The sequence below is a fragment of the Squalius cephalus genome (genome assembly GCF_949319135.1).
Source record: "Squalius cephalus genome assembly, chromosome: 4".
Classification (NCBI taxonomy): Eukaryota; Metazoa; Chordata; class Actinopteri; order Cypriniformes; family Leuciscidae; genus Squalius; species Squalius cephalus.
This window is the reverse complement of record NC_137125.1, coordinates 36,257,301-36,264,105: the sequence shown is the minus strand read 5'-3', so window position 1 is coordinate 36,264,105 and position 6,805 is coordinate 36,257,301.

The following is a 6,805-nucleotide window of genomic DNA, read 5'->3' as shown; positions in this document are numbered from 1 at the left end:
TTCCTGCGCAGGAATAAATTGACAAACAGACCTGCAAATGTCCCTTAAATGCTTTAATCACGGCCAGGAGATCTTCCCGAGCAGTTCTCAGGGAATCTCTCCCAAGAAGCAAGGCCGGAGGATCTCAGACAAATTCCATTGAGAATCCCACCGAAAAACACATATTCAACAGTTTTTATAGAATCAAGAAAACAAATAAGACTAACATGTCACCTTCAATATGATTGGTTCAATTGGTTCAAAAGCCCAACCTTTTCCCTCTGTCACTGGCATAAGCAAACTCTGATTACTTATCACAAGGTTTTTGCGAACTAGTCATGTCTAGTTTCAGTTCCCCTTTCTGTATTAATACCCATAGACACATACACTCAAAGTCACAAGTTTTTCCCCAAAGAGTTTGGAAACATTAAAAGCATATGAATGTTGTTCCTGCAAGAAAAACAAATGTTAGTTGATTAATTAACGTTGATTAATTAAAATCCACCACAATTCCCCTCTCTGGTCGTAATCATACTCTACGACCAAATAAAATATGAATCTGGATTTTAAATTACTCTAATGAATTATTCCATACCCGCCTGATTTACCTGCAATCTAATTTACCTTTACCATTATAAGTCAGTGACTATAATACCACCTGATATCTCTAATCATACCATGTTCCATCTTCTACTTTATAATACCTGTCAAATATTCCTTCAATCAGCATCCTAAGCTGTAATTAAAATACCACCTGTTTCCAACGTTACTACATACACATACCATCTTCTCCATCTCCGTTATCTTCTTCCCAACATTCTATCTTCAAGCTTCTACCTTGAGCCAAGTTTAAGTATCATCTTTCTCTGAATTTTGAATCTCATTGATCTATTAGGCCTTTAACAGGCTGATACTGCTGATTAACCATTTTTTTTAACCTTATTTTGTTAGCTTTTAATTCAAGCAGGCGATTGTTTTACTTAGTAAGATCTATTTAAGCATCTGTGTAATAAAATCTAACCAAAAAAAGAAATTCTTCTAGAATTTTTCATTTTTATCCTTAACACAAATATCAATAATTGTATTATTTTGTTTCAAACAATGTCATTACTTTAAAATTAACTCTGTTTCACCCAGCTCTTGCCATGATAATAGCCTTAGCTACTGATATGCTATTTAATCATTAATTACCTATCTTCCTACCATCCTATTTTTCCAGAATTAACTGATGGACATAACATGTCCTGCCTCTATTTGTTGGCATTGCGGAATAGCTCATAATGGATCCATTGATCCAGATCATTAAATCTGTAACTTCATTCTGAATTAAGAAAGCTTTTTTTAGAATTTTGCTTTATGAGCAAATATTCTATTTCACTGAAATGTCTTAACTGTTTAGATTCATTTTAGTTTAAATTTAACATGTTTGAGTTACATTGTTCTTGGTCTTGGTTTTAACCTTTCTCAACAAAACAAATCCATATTTCATCTCTGGAAGCCGGGCTAAATAAGCAAGCACTGTTACTGTATTCCTAGATAGACTAGACCCGCAGTCACCTCTCAGATATCAAATACAGACATTAGACAATACATGAAAGGAACATTTCAATAATCACACTGGTAACTTCTCTAACTAATAATAATTCAGAAATTAAATATGTTTCCCAAAATCAATCTCCTTTTGAAAGTTTTTCTTTTGCTATTTTAGCAAATGGAAACACCTAAAACATATTTAATGTAGTCATTAATCGCTATAGAAGTTTACCCAATTATCTATTCGGACCTAGTCCGGCAAAGTAACTTATCCTCTCTTATTAGAGAACAACTATTGCCACTATTAATTCTTTTTAGCATCTATGATATCTGAATTAGGGTTCTAAAACCTTAAAGTTTCTTCAAAAATAGTCCCTAGATTATTTTTATCTTTACAGTAATGTACCTAGTTAGAGTCCCTATACTCTACAGAATTAAGAGATTTTCCTCTTTCCAATTTACGTGTACCTGAAATATTTTCAAATTAATCAGTAATTGTTCAAATCATGAGATCTAAATACTCAGTCCTACAGTTTGATTGAACCAAATACAACATCAATAAACATCACACAAAATTAACTATTATGCTAAGCTTAAACCATTAGTTGGTCCACATCTTCCTCCAGATGTGTTGATCATCTTGTTGCCCCATGAACGTTCCATCTTCACCAGGGTGATTCTTTGCGAACCGTTGTAATGGGCGTTCCCACGTCGGCAAGGGAGGTACGTTAAACTAGCACGTCCTTGATCCCCCACTTGACGCTGTGCGTTGTCGTTGGTGTGTGGGGCTGCTGAGGGCTGGTTGGTGTAGTTTAAGTCGATATGCTTGGACGGAGGTGTCACTGCACCCCAGATGGGACCTTGTTTGTGGAGTGAACCATTTCCTGGCTGCTTTCACCTGTGAATGGAGACCTTAAGTATTTTTGTTAATTACAACATCATGTATCATGTCGCCGGACTCATCTGCTTATCCGGCCGGTCGTCCTTTTTTGATGAGACCTGTAAAATTTCATGTTAAACAGTAACAAGATAATATTTTTATACATTTGGAACAGAATCAGTTCTGTTCGATGAGATCCATCATGACATCCTGTAAAAAGTAAAAAGTTAAATATGGGGTGGACAGGGCAAGCTTGCTTGCTCTCTGCCTTCCAAAAGTTATACGCTGCACAGGTGTGGCATTGTTTATTTCTGCCATAACAATAAACCCAGACCAGGATAGTTAGTCAAAATCATCCATGGTCGTTGTTTTATTGGTCATATTTTCTTCCCTCGGTGGGGATATTTTAACCTGTGTGTCATATTTTATAAATTTAGATACAGCTGTTTTGATTGACAATTTATTTGTCTTTGAACACCATATTTCACACACTCACTTTCACACACTTTCACACACCCCTCTCTGGCCAGAGATTCATACATTCATTCATTCTTGTCTGCCATAGCAGTTTATGAACTGAATGGGGAACATATAGGAGTGGAATACCACCAAATCTGAACGGTAACAAAGTTCGACGACGACAGAAACTACTGAACGTAGACACACTGTGGCATTCCCCTTGCAACAGTGTCTGAACGTTAGGATATCAATTTTCAATTGTCCGATGCAGTCGCCATGTGATTGAGTTTACACAGTGGACGTAAACCTTTGTCAAAATCAAACAGATTAAACACTTTAAAATAATAATCGAATAGACCTTCAGTTGCAGTTGAGAGAGAGTCAGTTTTGATTTCTCAAATGCAATTTGTTATTCATTGCACAATTTCAATTTTTCAAACTTTTTGTTGTTGCTCATAAGCTATTTAAAAGAAGATTTAGAAATCTTCACACAATCTTTGATCCATGGACAAAAAGAAAATAACATTTCCATCTCGTATCCCTGGTGATGACAGCATGTGATTTCAAAAGTTTAGAATTAGAAACATTGTTTCTATTGAATCTAGAAAATTACCTTTAAATAAAATGGAGTGACCAATATTTTTACTTTTCTAGTCATAATTTCTCTTTAGACTCCTTGTGGCCTATATTGTATTTTTCTTTTCCATAGAATTCTGCATAGTCAATAACCTATTAATGCTTTTACATAACTCTTACTGCCATATCCAGCCTCAAATGTTAACTTCCGCTATTGAACTTCCTGCAGAAGGGCTGTTACTGACTGGTACCTATTGGAAGCAGATTCAAAGAGTTAGTTTAAACAGAGAAGAATATGAAGAAATATGAAGAATTGCTGAAACCAGTGGATAATCAAAAACAATCAAGTTAATAATAACTAAATTTGAAACGGTCTCTGTAGTGATCATTGAAAATGCAGCACCTAGCCCACAAGGCTGATTGTCTTTCTGTGTGGATTGTCATTCAGTTGAACTTCAGGCTGATACATTGGATCGTCAGGCTGTGATGGCTCTCTCATCGGTCTGGCTTTTGATCCATCCTGCCACAAAATTTCATAATGCATGGCAAAATTGTCTTTAGGAAAAGTCTCAAGTGAACTGTCACCTTTGCAGGCTGAATCAGTCTCCCCATGCTGACCCCTCTCAGAAGTGTCAACTTCCTCTTTCAGGAGGGCGGCTGCAGGCCCCACTTCCTCTTTTATTTTTTTCTGCAGTCATCACACTTTTCAAGGCAGCTGTCTGAAATTCTTGAACACTCAGAGAACCGCAAAAATTAAACAGCTTAACTTCCAAAAGTCTCTTCTGGTTTACAACACAGCAATTCTTCAATTTATTAAAAAGCTTAGTCCTTCATTGCGGAAAAAAGCAAGCACTTCTTCTTTGCAAAGACGCAGGAAAAAGCAGGAAAACTCCTCTAATTATAATACAAAAGAATTCTTTGTCTTCTCTTTTACCAGAAACTAAAATAAAATGGCTCTAAGATGTCAGTTATGTGCTTGTTCAAATCACAAATTATATTTAAAGCTGGTCACCCAATCTCATTCTCATACTATGCATAATGCACAAAAATTATCTTAGTTAAACATAAACCATTGACTCTCAGAATCTCTGCAATGGATCAGTTTTTTTTTCACACTGTCTCCCACAAGGGATAACGGGATACAAATTCTAAACGCCTTCATATAGAAAGTATAATATTTAGACACGTGCATTTAATATCTTATTATTTATTCACTCACTTTAAGAGCACCTATTGCTCGGTTTTATATATCTTATCTACTTTAATAAATCAAAGTCTAACTCATAAAAGTTCCTTCATGACTCAAAATTTCCTAATTATCACAGAATGCATATTCCTATTATTATGATTGATAATTTTAACAATTTCTTCATTTTAATTATCTATTGATCTTATTTCAACATTTCAACATTTCTCTCTTTATCTTTCTTTATTAACCTTTCTTTAATTCAATCAAAATCAAAGTCTTTTCAAACTAAATTTCAAACAAAAAGCAAGTTTCATTACTACAGCATCTCAGGGTATTTTCCCCTCCTGGATCTGGTTTCCAGCATGACAAGTTGCTATTTGCAGAACAAAATTTCATTAAGAGCTTTCTAGGCGCACTCTCAAAAACAACAAATAAAATACTCAACATATACTAATTTGGTTGAATTTAACCATAATCATTCATTGCCCTTAATAGACAAGGTAAAAACATATCTTTTTTAATCACTTAAATCTTTTAGATGTGATTACCAGTTTTCTTCAAAATTTTACTTAACAGAAAAGCCAAAATTTAATTAAACCTTTTAATTAATTTAGAAACATTTTAAAGGAAAAATGTCAAGTCTGTTTGTCCTACCTTAATACTTTAGGTCCTTTTAGCCCGACTGGAATGGTCCCTCTGTCGAACAGGGTTCTGCAGTCTGGCAGAGTGAAGACAACGTGGTTCCTCGCTCCCATCGATCCAACAGAGGGAGATTCCGAGGACTCCTGGATTTCTGGCTCGCCAAAATGTCGTGGATTTTTTCCCTAAACCTAATTACCTGGCTCTATCTTTTGGGTCTCGTTCCTGACGTCCCCACTTTATAGATCACCTGTAACTGACTACCTGGCTCTATCTTTTGGGTCTCGTTCCTGACGTCCCCACTTTATAGATCACCTGCTATTCTGACTCGGTTTCCCTAAAGTAGTTTTCTTCCCTAAACTAGCTTCCTGCGCAGGAATAAATTGACAAACAGACCTGCAAATGTCCCTTAAATGCTTTAATCACGGCCAGGAGATCTTCCCGAGCAGTTCTCAGGGAATCTCTCCCAAGAAGCAAGGCCGGAGGATCTCAGACAAATTCCATTGAGAATCCCACCGAAAAACACATATACAACAGTTTTTATAGAATCAAGAAAACAAATAAGACTAACATGTCACCTTCAATATGATTGGTTCAATTGGTTCAAAAGCCCAACCTTTTCCCTCTGTCACTGGCATAAGCAAACTCTGATTACTTATCACAAGGTTTTTGCGAACTAGTCATGTCTAGTTTCAGTTCCCCTTTCTGTATTAATACCCATAGACACATACACTCAAAGTCACAAGTTTTTCCCCAAAGAGTTTGGAAACATTAAAAGCATATGAATGTTGTTCCTGCAAGAAAAACAAATGTTAGTTGATTAATTAACGTTGATTAATTAAAATCCACCACAGTGCATCGAACATAAGTTCAGGGTCGAAAATAACGCCAAGATTGCGCACTTGAGGGGACGGAGTAACAAGGTCATTGACAGTAATCAGCTCTGAAATGTTAAGTTTAAGTAAAGATGTTGGTGTACCGACGAAAAGAAGTTCTGTTTTTGCCTGATTAAGCTTAAGAAAATTGTCATGCATCCAGGCTTTTATCTCATCCAAACAGGTGCTAAGGGCTGTAACCGGAAGGTTAGGATTAGGGTGCATGCTGATATAGATCTGCGTATCATCAGCGTAACAATGAAAACCTAACCCAAACTTACGAATGATGCTAAAGATGGGACCAAGTACAGAGCCTTGTGGGACACCCTGCTGAACTAATGTTGGTAAAGATTTGTTTTCCCCCAAAGACACAAACTGGAAACGATTAGTGAGATAAGATGTAAACCATTCAAAAGCAGTACCAGATATTCCTAGCCATACAGACAATCTTTCAAGAAGGACAGCATGAGATATTGTATCAAAAGCATGTCTAACAATACTAAAATACTACAGGCGCCCATATCAGCAGAAATGAGAAGATCATTTGTGACCCGGACGAGAGCAGTCTCAGTACTATGGCCTGATCTAAATCCGGACTGAAATGGTTCTAGGAGATTGTTGATAGACAGGTATTGCTGTAGCTGGCCAACTACAACTCGTTCCAAGACCTTAGCT